This window comes from Acromyrmex echinatior, chromosome 4, assembly GCF_024713525.1.
Source record: "Acromyrmex echinatior isolate Ae372 chromosome 4, ASM2471352v2, whole genome shotgun sequence".
In the NCBI taxonomy this organism is placed as follows: domain Eukaryota; kingdom Metazoa; phylum Arthropoda; class Insecta; order Hymenoptera; family Formicidae; genus Acromyrmex; species Acromyrmex echinatior.
Genome location: NC_141855.1, coordinates 9,710,493 through 9,725,863, shown reverse-complemented (window position 1 = coordinate 9,725,863; position 15,371 = coordinate 9,710,493). Strand labels below are relative to the sequence as shown.

Sequence of the window (15,371 nt, the reverse complement as noted above, 5' to 3'; positions counted from 1 at the left end):
ACAATTGCTATCCATGTTCAATCCATTAAATCTTATTATTGTTATAGCAGTATTAATATTAATTAATGAAAAAATATTTAATGAGAAGAATAAATTCTTGTCTCAAAAACTATATTTAATTAATTTCATGATTAGACTTAAAAAAATTATATTGCCGTAGTCGTTAACTTATTGCCGAAATCACTGCTTTCAGAAAATACAAAAAAATCCTTAATTAATTAATAGATTAATTTCAGCCCTGCAACGGTCAAGAATCCCCAGATTCAATGAAGCACCAAAATAGGCATCTTAAATGGATGCTATACAAACTGACGAGAAATAAATTCCTACGTTAGAAATCATTATTCTCCGTCGATACGAATTACAACATTTATATGTCTATTACTTGATGCTAAGAACAACCACAGGATCGAGCTCCAACTATCGTACTTATGAAAATAACACAGTATTTGCATTTAATGATTTAATATGAAACATAATTTAAGAATTCGGAAAGAATTAATAAATATTTAATATTATATACTTCACGAGTACGTTTCATTGTAAAAGCGAGATAAAATAAGGCGTTTTGCAAATTCTATAACAAACTCTAATATAAAATTTGGAACTTTGTAAAAATATATTAAACTTATTTGTGACATTGTGATATCTAAGATATGAATGTTAATTTCATGAACAAAAACTGTATATACATACCGTCATTGTCTTTAATTATTATAATACATGCCACATAAACTATAACTTTTAATACGGAATTTTAAATGAAATATTTCTCGAATTTTTATTAACAATCTATTGGTAACACAAAAATTGTAAAACTTCCCAAAAACGAATGTTTATTTAATACATATCGATCTTTGTCTTATTAATTGCATCCGATTACATAATTATTTACAATTATTATTACATAAATTACAATTACAATACATAGTATTTTCAATTATATTATATAAATAACACAATAATATAATATATACAATTATTATTACATAAATTACAAATACAATACGTAACATTTACAAAAATATTTTATATTGTCTCTAAAAATTGATTTAAAATTAATAATATAATAATAAATTTTAAATTGTTATTATTATTAAAAATATAATAACAAATGCAATTACATATTATTATTATATTTTATATAATAATAAATAATATAATATTTAATATAATAATAATATATCGACATACTTATAATTATTAAATATAAGTTATTATCTTGTCTATAATAGAATCTTTTCAATTCTATTTTTCAAGTCAAATTATTAACACTTCTGATCGAATCCCTACCTACCCGTATTCCAGGCTATATTTCTACTTGCTCATATTTTATCGTATCAATTTACCTACCTGCCTGATTTCAACTTAATAAAAAAAAATCTTTAATTAAAATTACGACGCGATGTGCGACTTACTAAGGAAATCGATTTTTTGGTTAATCCAAAATACCTGAAATCTACTCGAGTGATAAATCTAAGAATCAGAGTTTCAAATATACGCGCGCGATTAGAATGTAAATTGAATCTTTCCAGTCTCGTACATATATGAGAAAATATAGGAGAAATCATAATAAATACATAATCAATAAATACATAAATGACAATTTTGTACATTACCTTACACTTCACGTGATCAAAATTGATCACTTACCTTATTTCTTCCGTCATATTCCTCCTTTTTTCAGGCTAGATTGGATTTATCTTTCGTCACATTTGACCATAGACTGATCGCATTTCAATTAAAAATCAAGACAGAAATACCTCCTTACTGTCGGATTATTATTATCGCCGACAGACAATATTACATTCGATTCGTGTGCATACGCGAGAAAATCGTACCGAAAAATTTAAACTAATGAAAAATTATTTAAAGAGACTATTGATAATAACCGTAAAAATTGTACAAAAATTGTACTGAAGATATGTTCACAAATTTCATTATTTGCATGAGAATTTTGAATATTTCTCCAAGATACACGTTGTTTAAACTTGGAATTCTATTTAAGTTTAAAAAACTTTACTTGTCGTATTATATGTATATTAATGCCGTTCTAAACAAAAAATTTTATATATTTCGCAAAAAATTGAAATTTATAATGTTACTAATATTTTAATAATCAAAAATTGGTAAATAATAAAATAATAAAATTTGACGATGCAACAGTGAAGATATAATGCATATTTATGTGATAAGCATCTTCAAAGCAAAGTAAAATACACAAAACAAAATAAATGACATAAAATCCGAAAGAATTAAACATACAGTATCTAATAATGCAATATTAAAATTAATTATCGTGCTGCTATGAATAACGTACATAAATAATTATAAGAATACCAATATAGATTTGTTTTATTATTTTTCATTTCATATTCAGATTATTTTTAATATAACATTTGATATAAATTATAACATGTGATATAAATTAAATTGTAAAATAAGTCACATATAAAATCATAATAAGAGAGAACTATTGAATGAAACAGGTGGATCAAGATGTTATTCACATTTCCAACCTATTAAAATATTCTAGAATATGATAAGTTAAAGATATATATAAAATAAGGAGAAATGAATAACAATTAAGTATACGTATTATATTAATGACCATATTCAAACAAGCATACTATTATTTATTGTGGTCTGCAGTTAGATATAACATATTAAATTTTAAATAATTGAACAAAAGACGTTAATAAAATTATTAATATTATAGAATAACGGAAACTTAGAAAGAGTAATTTGATCACGAAATCACTCTTTAAATTAGTAATTATCAAAGCATGAAAAAATAAGAAACGATCTATGTGAACAAACGAACGAATCACTTCCAATTCAGTGACAAAGGCGAATATTGATGAGATTCGTGACATAAGATTCTAATTTAGATAACTCCTATTTTTTCTCGTAAAACATTTCCTAACAAATAATTCAATAATTTTAAAAATGTTAACCGTCATCAACCGATATTGAAATTATTGATATATAGAATTCGGATTTAATGCATGCAACAAGGATCATTCATTTTTAACGAAGTGATAAGAATTGCATGTCACAATAAAAATCACAAAAAAAATTACGAGACCCAAATATTTTCCTCAAATTTTTCTTTTATCAATGTATTATTAGATATCAGCATAAGTAACCTCAAACATATTAATTCACATAAAACAATATTATATTAAATTAATTAATTTATCATTTAACATGATATTTAAATATTTTACATATTTTTTAATTTCACAAAAATGCTATACCAAGTTTCTTCCATATGGCGTATTTATTCAGAAGATATATAAATTATACTAAATCTTCATTTTACAATTATCCACAATCTCCGCTATTAGAATTTCGCGTTTCGTGGCTAAGAGATTTCTCATGACGCTCCATCAACAACTTTCCCTTTGATCACTCCCCTGTAGAAACTCTTTCTTTCTCTTTCGCTTTCGACAATTTCTTTTTGCATAAATTTTCTCAACATCTCGCGAATCATTATATATCCTTGTTGCAAATTCTTTATGAAAAATGCAAACGACAGTGCAAATTGCACGACAGGCAAAATAACGATTTGCTGCGATCAATGCGGGATTAACTGTGAGATCGTTGCAAATACGGCCGGCTTCACGTATCATGTTTAACGCGCGTCTAACGTCGACGAGGCCTTCATAACCAGAATACTTTGCGAACCACAGTAGTCTGTGTCACAACAAGTGTGCAAACGCTTGGCTGATAGACGCGACGTGAGGCAATCCCACTTTCTGGGGCGGTATTGCCCACATCCCTCGTGCATTAATTGTGGTTAATTCGGCTTATCGGCTTGTTAGACGCTAGTCGTACGAGACAAGCTCGACGGACCGGTAAACGTGACGAGAATTGAGCACGTATTGCAACGATCTCACATATCGGATCGTATCTCGTATGTAAGCAAATTTCGATTTAAACCCCAAAAGAATTCTCGAAAAAACGCAATGTCCCTTGCACGTACCGAAAAGAAGCTGCAACAGAAAAATTAAATGATTAGCGAAAAATTATAGAGAATTATTGAAAAGAAACAAATTAAAATAATTGAAACGAATGAAATGCTAAAGGAGGGAAACTATAAACATAACGTTCAAAGGAGAAATTAAGAAGAGTTCTTCGAAAATGTGAAAAATGTTTGCTCATTAGTATTAAATATTTGCTCCCATGTCATTTTTCCCCCTATTCTATAAATCGTCAATAATGTGCTTTGATTTCTCTATTGCAACTTTCCTCTCTAATTTCGTTAATGTAGTACGTTTCTCCTTCCGCGTATCTCGATTTCTTTTCTCAAAAAACCTCTTTAACGTCTTGGAAATTACTTTGTATCTCGGCTGTAGCTTCTTCATGGTACATGCAAGAGACAGTGCGAAGAAGTAATTTACTACGACCGACGCGGTGGACACGGGACCGACAGTGAGATCATTGCGAATACGGCTGGCTTCTCGTGTCACGTTTAACGCGCGTCTAACGTCGACGAGGCCTTCATAACCACAATACTTTGCGAACCACAGTAGTCTGTGTCACAACAAGTGTGCAAACGCTTGGCTGATAGACGCGACGTGAGGCAATCCCACTTTCTGGGGCGGTATTGCCCACATCCCTCGTGCATTAATTGTGGTTAATTCGGCTTATCGGCTTGTTAGACGCTAGTCGTACGAGACAAGCTCGACGGACCGGTAAACGTGACGAGAATTGAGCACGTATTGCAACGATCTCACATATCGGACCGTATCTCGTATGTAAGCAAATTTCGATTTAAACCCCAAAAGAATTCTCGAAAAAACGCAATGTCCCTTGCACGTATCGAAAAGAAGCTGCAACAGAAAAATTAAATGATTAGCGAAAAATTATAGAGAATTATTGAAAAGAAACAAATTAAAATAATTGAAACGAATGAAATGCTAAAGGAGGGAAACTATAAACATAACGTTCAAAGGAGAAATTAAGAAGAGTTCTTCGAAAATGTGAAAAATGTTTGCTCATTAGTATTAAATATTTGCTCCCATGTCATTTTTCCCCCTATTCTATAAATCGTCAATAATGTGCTTTGATTTCTCTATTGCAACTTTCCTCTCTAATTTCGTTAATGTAGTACGTTTCTCCTTCCGCGTATCTCGATTTCTTTTCTCAAAAAACCTCTTTAACGTCTTGGAAATTACTTTGTATCTCGGCTGTAGCTTCTTCATGGTACATGCAAGAGACAGTGCGAAGAAGTAATTTACTACGACCGACGCGGTGGACACGGGACCGACAGTGAGATCATTGCGAATACGGCTGGCTTCTCGTGTCACGTTTAACGCGCGTCTAACGTCGACGAGGCCTTCATAACCACAATACTTTGCGAACCACAGTAGTCTGTGTCACAACAAGTGTGCAAACGCTTGGCTGATAGACGCGACGTGAGGCAATCCCACTTTCTGGGGCGGTATTGCCCACATCCCTCGTGCATTAATTGTGGTTAATTCGGCTTATCGGCTTGTTAGACGCTAGTCGTACGAGACAAGCTCGACGGACCGGTAAACGTGACGAGAATTGAGCACGTATTGCAACGATCTCACATATCGGACCGTATCTCGTATGTAAGCAAATTTCGATTTAAATCCCAAAAGAATTCTCGAAAAAACGCAATGTCCCTTGCACGTATCGAAAAGAAGCTGCAACAGAAAAATTAAATGATTAGCGAAAAATTATAGAGAATTATTGAAAAGAAACAAATTAAAATAATTGAAACGAATGAAATGCTAAAGGAGGGAAACTATAAACATAACGTTCAAAGGAGAAATTAAGAAGAGTTCTTCGAAAATGTGAAAAATGTTTGCTCATTAGTATTAAATATTTGCTCCCATGTCATTTTTCCCCCTATTCTATAAATCGTCAATAATGTGCTTTGATTTCTCTATTGCAACTTTCCTCTCTAATTTCGTTAATGTAGTACGTTTCTCCTTCCGCGTATCTCGATTTCTTTTCTCAAAAAACCTCTTTAACGTCATGGAAATCACTTTGTATCTCGGCTGTAGCTTCTTCATGGTACATGCAAGAGACAGTGCGAAGAAGTAATTTACTACGACCGACGCGGTGGACACGGGACCGACAGTGAGATCATTGCGAATACGGCTGGCTTCTCGTGTCACGTTTAACGCGCGTCTAACGTCGACGAGGCCTTCATAACCACAATACTTTGCGAACCACAGTAGTCTGTGTCACAACAAGTGTGCAAACGCTTGGCTGATAGACGCGACGTGAGGCAATCCCACTTTCTGGGGCGGTATTGCCCACATCCCTCGTGCATTAATTGTGATTAATTCGGCTTATCGGCTTGTTAGACGCTAGTCGTACGAGACAAGCTCGACGGACCGGTAAACGTGACGAGAATTGAGCACGTATTGCAACGATCTCACATATCGGACCGTATCTCGTATGTAAGCAAATTTCGATTTAAACCCCAAAAGAATTCTCGAAAAAACGCAATGTCCCTTGCACGTATCGAAAAGAAGCTGCAACAGAAAAATTAAATGATTAGCGAAAAATTATAGAGAATTATTGAAAAGAAACAAATTAAAATAATTGAAACGAATGAAATGCTAAAGGAGGGAAACTATAAACATAACGTTCAAAGGAGAAATTAAGAAGAGTTCTTCGAAAATGTGAAAAATGTTTGCTCATTAGTATTAAATATTTGCTCCCATGTCATTTTTCCCCCTATTCTATAAATCGTCAATAATGTGCTTTGATTTCCCTATTGCAACTTTCCTCTCTAATTTCGTTAATGTAGTACGTTTCTCCTTCCGCGTATCTCGATTTCTTTTCTCAAAAAACCTCTTTAACGTCTTGGAAATCACTTTGTATCTCGGCTGTAGCTTCTTCATGGTACATGCAAGAGACAGTGCGAAGAAGTAATTTACTACGACCGACGCGGTGGACACGGGACCGACAGTGAGATCATTGCGAATACGGCTGGCTTCTCGTGTCACGTTTAACGCGCGTCTAACGTCGACGAGGCCTTCATAACCACAATACTTTGCGAACCACAGTAGTCTGTGTCACAACAAGTGTGCAAACGCTTGGCTGATAGACGCGACGTGAGGCAATCCCACTTTCTGGGGCGGTATTGCCCACATCCCTCGTGCATTAATTGTGATTAATTCGGCTTATCGGCTTGTTAACGCTAGTCGTACGAGACAAGCTCGACGGACCGGTAAACGTGACGAGAATTGAGCACGTATTGCAACGATCTCACATATCGGACCGTATCTCGTATGTAAGCAAATTTCGATTTAAACCCCAAAAGAATTCTCGAAAAAACGCAATGTCCCTTGCACGTATCGAAAAGAAGCTGCAACAGAAAAATTAAATGATTAGCGAAAAATTATAGAGAATTATTGAAAAGAAACAAATTAAAATAATTGAAACGAACGAAATGCTAAAGGAGGGAAACTATAAACATAACGTTCAAAGGAGAAATTAAGAAGAGTTCTTCGAAAATGTGAAAAATGTTTGCTCATTAGTATTAAATATTTGCTCCCATGTCATTTTTCCCCCTATTCTATAAATCGTCAATAATGTGCTTTGATTTCTCTATTGCAACTTTCCTCTCTAATTTCGTTAATGTAGTACGTTTCTCGTTCCGCGTATCTCGATTTCTTTTCTCAAAAAACCTCTTTAACGTCTTGGAAATCACTTTGTATCTCGGCTGTAGCTTCTTCATGGTACATGCAAGAGACAGTGCGAAGAAGTAATTTACTACGACCGACGCGGTGGACACGGGACCGACAGTGAGATCATTGCGAATACGGCTGGCTTCTCGTGTCACGTTTAACGCGCGTCTAACGTCGACGAGGCCTTCATAACCACAATACTTTGCGAACCACAGTAGTCTGTGTCACAACAAGTGTGCAAACGCTTGGCTGATAGACGCGACGTGAGGCAATCCCACTTTCTGGGGCGGTATTGCCCACATCCCTCGTGCATTAATTGTGGTTAATTCGGCTTATCGGCTTGTTAGACGCTAGTCGTACGAGACAAGCTCGACGGACCGGTAAACGTGACGAGAATTGAGCACGTATTGCAACGATCTCACATATCGGACCGTATCTCGTATGTAAGCAAATTTCGATTTAAACCCCAAAAGAATTCTCGAAAAAACGCAATGTCCCTTGCACGTACCGAAAGGAAGCTGCAACAGAAACATTAAATGATTAGCGAAAAATTATAGAGAATTATTGAAAAGAAACAAATTAAAATAATTGAAACGAATGAAATGCTAAAGGAGGGAAACTATAAACATAACGTTCAAAGGAGAAATTAAGAAGAGTTCTTCGAAAATGTGAAAAATGTTTGCTCATTAGTATTAAATATTTGCTCCCATGTCATTTTTCCCCCTATTCTATAAATCGTCAATAATGTGCTTTGATTTCTCTATTGCAACTTTCCTCTCTAATTTCGTTAATGTAGTACGTTTCTCCTTCCGCGTATCTCGATTTCTTTTCTCAAAAAACCTCTTTAACGTCTTGGAAATTACTTTGTATCTCGGCTGTAGCTTCTTCATGGTACATGCAAGAGACAGTGCGAAGAAGTAATTTACTACGACCGACGCGGTGGACACGGGACCGACAGTGAGATCATTGCGAATACGGCTGGCTTCTCGTGTCACGTTTAACGCGCGTCTAACGTCGACGAGGCCTTCATAACCACAATACTTTGCGAACCACAGTAGTCTGTGTCACAACAAGTGTGCAAACGCTTGGCTGATAGACGCGACGTGAGGCAATCCCACTTTCTGGGGCGGTATTGCCCACATCCCTCGTGCATTAATTGTGGTTAATTCGGCTTATCGGCTTGTTAGACGCTAGTCGTACGAGACAAGCTCGACGGACCGGTAAACGTGACGAGAATTGAGCACGTATTGCAACGATCTCACATATCGGACCGTATCTCGTATGTAAGCAAATTTCGATTTAAACCCAAAAGAATTCTCGAAAAAACGCAATGTCCCTTGCACGTATCGAAAAGAAGCTGCAACAGAAAAATTAAATGATTAGCGAAAAATTATAGAGAATTATTGAAAAGAAACAAATTAAAATAATTGAAACGAATGAAATGCTAAAGGAGGGAAACTATAAACATAACGTTCAAAGGAGAAATTAAGAAGAGTTCTTCGAAAATGTGAAAAATGTTTGCTCATTAGTATTAAATATTTGCTCCCATGTCATTTTTCCCCCTATTCTATAAATCGTCAATAATGTGCTTTGATTTCCCTATTGCAACTTTCCTCTCTAATTTCGTTAATGTAGTACGTTTCTCCTTCCGCGTATCTCGATTTCTTTTCTCAAAAAACCTCTTTAACGTCTTGGAAATTACTTTGTATCTCGGCTGTAGCTTCTTCATGGTACATGCAAGAGACAGTGCGAAGAAGTAATTTACTACGACCGACGCGGTGGACACGGGACCGACAGTGAGATCATTGCGAATACGGCTGGCTTCTCGTGTCACGTTTAACGCGCGTCTAACGTCGACGAGGCCTTCATAACCACAATACTTTGCGAACCACAGTAGTCTGTGTCACAACAAGTGTGCAAACGCTTGGCTGATAGACGCGACGTGAGGCAATCCCACTTTCTGGGGCGGTATTGCCCACATCCCTCGTGCATTAATTGTGATTAATTCGGCTTATCGGCTTGTTAGACGCTAGTCGTACGAGACAAGCTCGACGGACCGGTAAACGTGACGAGAATTGAGCACGTATTGCAACGATCTCACATATCGGACCGTATCTCGTATGTAAGCAAATTTCGATTTAAACCCCAAAAGAATTCTCGAAAAAACGCAATGTCCCTTGCACGTATCGAAAAGAAGCTGCAACAGAAAAATTAAATGATTAGCGAAAAATTATAGAGAATTATTGAAAAGAAACAAATTAAAATAATTGAAACGAATGAAATGCTAAAGGAGGGAAACTATAAACATAACGTTCAAAGGAGAAATTAAGAAGAGTTCTTCGAAAATGTGAAAAATGTTTGCTCATTAGTATTAAATATTTGCTCCCATGTCATTTTTCCCCCTATTCTATAAATCGTCAATAATGTGCTTTGATTTCTCTATTGCAACTTTCCTCTCTAATTTCGTTAATGTAGTACGTTTCTCCTTCCGCGTATCTCGATTTCTTTTCTCAAAAAACCTCTTTAACGTCTTGGAAATTACTTTGTATCTCGGCTGTAGCTTCTTCATGGTACATGCAAGAGACAGTGCGAAGAAGTAATTTACTACGACCGACGCGGTGGACACGGGACCGACAGTGAGATCATTGCGAATACGGCTGGCTTCACGTATCATGTTTAACGCGCGTCTAACGTCGACGAGGCCTTCATAACCACAATACTTTGCGAACCACAGTAGTCTGTGTCACAACAAGTGTGCAAACGCTTGGCTGATAGACGCGACGTGAGGCAATCCCACTTTCTGGGGCGGTATTGCCCACATCCCTCGTGCATTAATTGTGGTTAATTCGGCTTATCGGCTTGTTAGACGCTAGTCGTACGAGACAAGCTCGACGGACCGGTAAACGTGACGAGAATTGAGCACGTATTGCAACGATCTCACATATCGGATCGTATCTCGTATGTAAGCAAATTTCGATTTAAACCCCAAAAGAATTCTCGAAAAAACGCAATGTCCCTTGCACGTACCGAAAAGAAGCTGCAACAGAAAAATTAAATGATTAGCGAAAATTATAGAGAATTATTGAAAAGAAACAAATTAAAATAATTGAAACGAATGAAATGCTAAAGGAGGGAAACTATAAACATAACGTTCAAAGGAGAAATTAAGAAGAGTTCTTCGAAAATGTGAAAAATGTTTGCTCATTAGTATTAAATATTTGCTCCCATGTCATTTTTCCCCCTATTCTATAAATCGTCAATAATGTGCTTTGATTTCTCTATTGCAACTTTCCTCTCTAATTTCGTTAATGTAGTACGTTTCTCCTTCCGCGTATCTCGATTTCTTTTCTCAAAAAACCTCTTTAACGTCTTGGAAATTACTTTGTATCTCGGCTGTAGCTTCTTCATGGTACATGCAAGAGACAGTGCGAAGAAGTAATTTACTACGACCGACGCGGTGGACACGGGACCGACAGTGAGATCATTGCGAATACGGCTGGCTTCTCGTGTCACGTTTAACGCGCGTCTAACGTCGACGAGGCCTTCATAACCACAATACTTTGCGAACCACAGTAGTCTGTGTCACAACAAGTGTGCAAACGCTTGGCTGATAGACGCGACGTGAGGCAATCCCACTTTCTGGGGCGGTATTGCCCACATCCCTCGTGCATTAATTGTGATTAATTCGGCTTATCGGCTTGTTAGACGCTAGTCGTACGAGACAAGCTCGACAGACCGGTAAATGCAGCGAGAATTGGGCACGTATGCAACGATCTTACTACCCGGACCGTATCCTAAATTTACACAAATTTCGAGTAAAACCCGGAAATGTTTCTGGAGAAACGCATTTATTCAATAAAATAAAAAGTTATTTAATGCAATTAACTTTATTGCATGAACCATGAGGAAGCTGCAACAGAAATGTTAAATCACACACAAAAAATTAAAAAAAAATTTACATAATGAATAAGATATTGAGTGGGTCGAGACGGAGAAGCTATTATAGAAGGGAGGTAAATAAAGAAACGTGTATTGAGAAAAGAGAAGAGAATAATTCTTGAAAAATTACGTGGATTGATGTTTTACGATGCGTGCATTAGAATTGCTTTTTATAATTTTTATATTTATTTTCGGTTAATTTGTATATCGTTAATTTGTATAATGTGTATTATCGTTTTTCAATTTCATATTGAATGCATATTAAATGTGACATTAAAACATATTGATTTTAAACTAAATTTAATAAATTTAATAAATTTTTATGATAATTAATACCTATTTGTTTTTTTATATTTTTCATCTTTATGTGATGCACACATTGTTGTGAGCTCGCAATCGAAGTATTTCTATATAATATTTAACAGTATAACAGTTACATTTATATTTATGTAAAACAAATCTCTCTTACCACGACACCGATCACTTTCACAGACACTTTATACATATTATTAAAATAAATTACTGTTTTTTATACTGATTTTTGAAAAATGTGTTTAAACTCGATATAATTATGAAGCAATCGTTATTTCTAACATAGTTATTATTTTGTTTAAAAAATTTCTTTACTATGTAATTCATAATTTTGCGGTTTATATTAGTTTTATAACAATCTAAAATTATACCTGGGACTCTTGTGTTTGCACAATGTTTATATGAAATAGAAATGATTGCAAAGATACAATGAAAAAGGAATGGCAAGAAAATTGAATCATCATAGAGTACATTATGATTATTTATAGCATCATCTAGATAATTCTATTTGTTTTAAGATGTTTCATGGATAAATCTGTGGAAATCTTTGTACTTATCGCGCTAATAATAGTTTCATTATATTGACACTCCATCATTACTTTAAATTATACACTTGTTCTTTTATCGTTTTAATACTGTAAATAGTTTAGTTTCGGTCGAAACATCTATAATTTATTGTTTATATACGTACATTTAAATGTAACTACTGCGCCAAAAAACCTTGCATTGTGACTTATAAGCTCTTTATCAGTTGCATTTATATTATTATTATATCTAGTATGAAAGTTATTCTAATATGAAAGTGCCTTATTTATAAACAAATTTTAATGGAAACGTTAATATAATTTGAAAAGTTCTTGTGTTGTAACTTATGGAATTTTATGTCAGTTATTTTGTTTTTCTTATTGTAAATTTATGTTATCAATCAATCAAATGAATAAGTTACAAACTATTATGTTAAAATTGATGCTGTGTGTGTTCAAGAATTAATTATTTATAGTCATATGTAGTATTGCATTTTATATACTTATATAAGATAAGATAAATCAGGCGATCAGTCATTGTAATAACATTATTGTATTTTTTTCTTACAAAGGACAATTTTTTCATTTATATGCATTGAAATATTTTTTTTAAATGTACATATTTTTTTCTTTGCACCAATTTATAGCATATTTAATCTTGGATGAATATTTAAGAATGGGATTAAGGAAAATAAATGCATAACTTGTTTAATAGGTTTTGCTGTATAAAAATATTCTTTATTTTTATGTCACATATATTGAATATGTGAATATCCTATGTTAATTTAAAAATAACAAATCTGTAAAAATCTTTGTATTTTAAAATATATATTTTGTTTATACGAAACTTTATTTTTTCTTTACTCCTTCATTATTTATTTCATCTATCTTAATTTAAAAACCAATTATTTTAATAATTTTTTTTATATTCTTCAAGTTTATTTGTATTAAAATGCAATTTTGTATATAAATATTTTGCTAATTTATTATTAGTAAAGAAAGGAATTTTTGTTAGATATTCTTCTGAATTAAAAAATTAATTATTTCTAATATGTGTGAATCAAATAATAATTCAATAAAATTAAACAAATTTATGTTCTTACTTGATTTATTAATATTATATAATTTATAATACTAACTCTCATCATTGAATTCTATTTCATTCTCTTTTTTTATATGTGTACTTGTGTGAATACCCGGGGAAAAATTATATATATATATATATATATATATATATATATATATATTATAGACATATTTTATAATAATTATATATAATTGTAATATATATAATTGTAATATTGAAAATAATTTTATATAATTGTATATAAAACATTTTTTCCAGATATAAACATAATAGCTTCAAGCATAATAGCAGATCAAAATGCTGATCAAGTTAACAAATAATGATAAACAAATCCAAGATTAAATATGTATCATAATCGTTTGTAGGTAATTCATTTTTAAGTAATAGGTCTATAAAGCGTTATATTCATTTCTAATATAATTTTACACATTTTACATTTTATACAGATTCGTTACCTGATAAAATCTTTGTCACTCACCGACCGATGCTCCGATCTCTCAGTACAGAGCCGTGCAAAGTCTCCATTATATTTTACTGCACCAACTGACTAATGGCTTGATCGCAGCCGAAGTAGCTACACGTACCAATAAAAGAAGAAGGAAGACTGATTGATGCGCAGCAGTTATCAGCTATGTGGTTACATGATTCTGTAACATATAAATACAAGATGCAAGTTAAAATAGCGTTCAAAATAATTAATAATTAAAAAACTGATTTTTATACACATTGATTTTTCAATAGTTTTTCAATTACGTATCCATTAAAATAATTATACATTTTCTCAAAATTGTTTTTGTGAGAATAAATTTCCGTGTTTTAGATTAATTCTTTTTTTTAAATTATTATTTTTAATTATTGAAATAAAACAATCTAATGGGAAGAAATGACTAATTTTTTATGCAAGTAAGCAATAAGCTTGCTTACCGCAAAGTTGATCCATGCTTTGTCTGAGCCTCCTCCTCCTCACAGAATTGTCAAGTCTGCTTTTCACCTCTCTTCTCTTCCCATTGTTTGGTTTGTGACAGCATCTATCAGCTAAAACAAATAGTTTATTAAAATTAAATGCAGTTACAAATAATTGCTAAGGGTGCGTCCTGTTTTGCGCTTACAGTGAGCGCAAATATCATTTATCCTTATTTAATATTTGATAAACAAGGATGAACTAATGTTTACATCGTGTGAGCGTGAAAGCAACCATGTCATATTTTGTTCGTATAGTCGATATTAATTAGACGTGATGCAGTAGTTCACTATAGCAGAAAAATAAGAATGCAGGAAATTTGTCATATTCGATACTCACGATACTTTACAAACAAAATTTAGACATTGAAATGAATCTAAGATAGCAAAAGATTTCTGCACAGTTGATTTTATACGCGACATGCTATTCGCATGCACGAGTATTGTGAAATACGTGCTCGAACGAATTATACTAGTGCCGAAACTATATTACAAAAAAATTATTAGATACTTTAATAATTAGATATAAAATTAATATAAATTTTATTTACCAATTCAATAAGTCGCAACAGCATTCATTTGGAGCCATCTCGTATTCGTCACATTCTGCAAATAAAACATAAATGCAATTAATATGTCGAAGTGATTTCGTCTCTCGAGTTATTAATTTCACATATCAAGAGCGACACGGTGGCAATGCGCGTCTTTTTCTTAGTAAATATGTAATATATATAAATTGAATCTATGATTGCGCGAACTAAATGTTGCAATAAACAACAAATATAGTTTACGACTTTAATATAAGTTTCAATTATCATTTGATCGATGCCAATCTCGTCTCTTAATTATATTTGCGCTTCATTTACAGAT

At 33.3% G+C, this 15,371-nt stretch overlaps 1 protein-coding gene across 2 annotated transcripts in view; it reads right to left on the bottom strand.

Moving 5' to 3' along the window:
- The window catches only part of kst (spectrin beta chain, non-erythrocytic 5 kst), an 88,855-nt gene that overhangs the window by 72,496 nt on the left and 988 nt on the right, over nt 1-15,371 (bottom strand). For both annotated transcript variants that reach the window (XM_087405184.1, XM_087405186.1), the window contains exons 2-4: nt 15,053-15,107; nt 14,466-14,576; nt 14,020-14,188 (exon numbers count right to left, since the gene is read on the bottom strand). The gene's annotated coding sequence lies outside the window, so the exon portion shown is untranslated. The remainder of the gene's footprint in view (nt 1-14,019; nt 14,189-14,465; nt 14,577-15,052; nt 15,108-15,371) is intronic.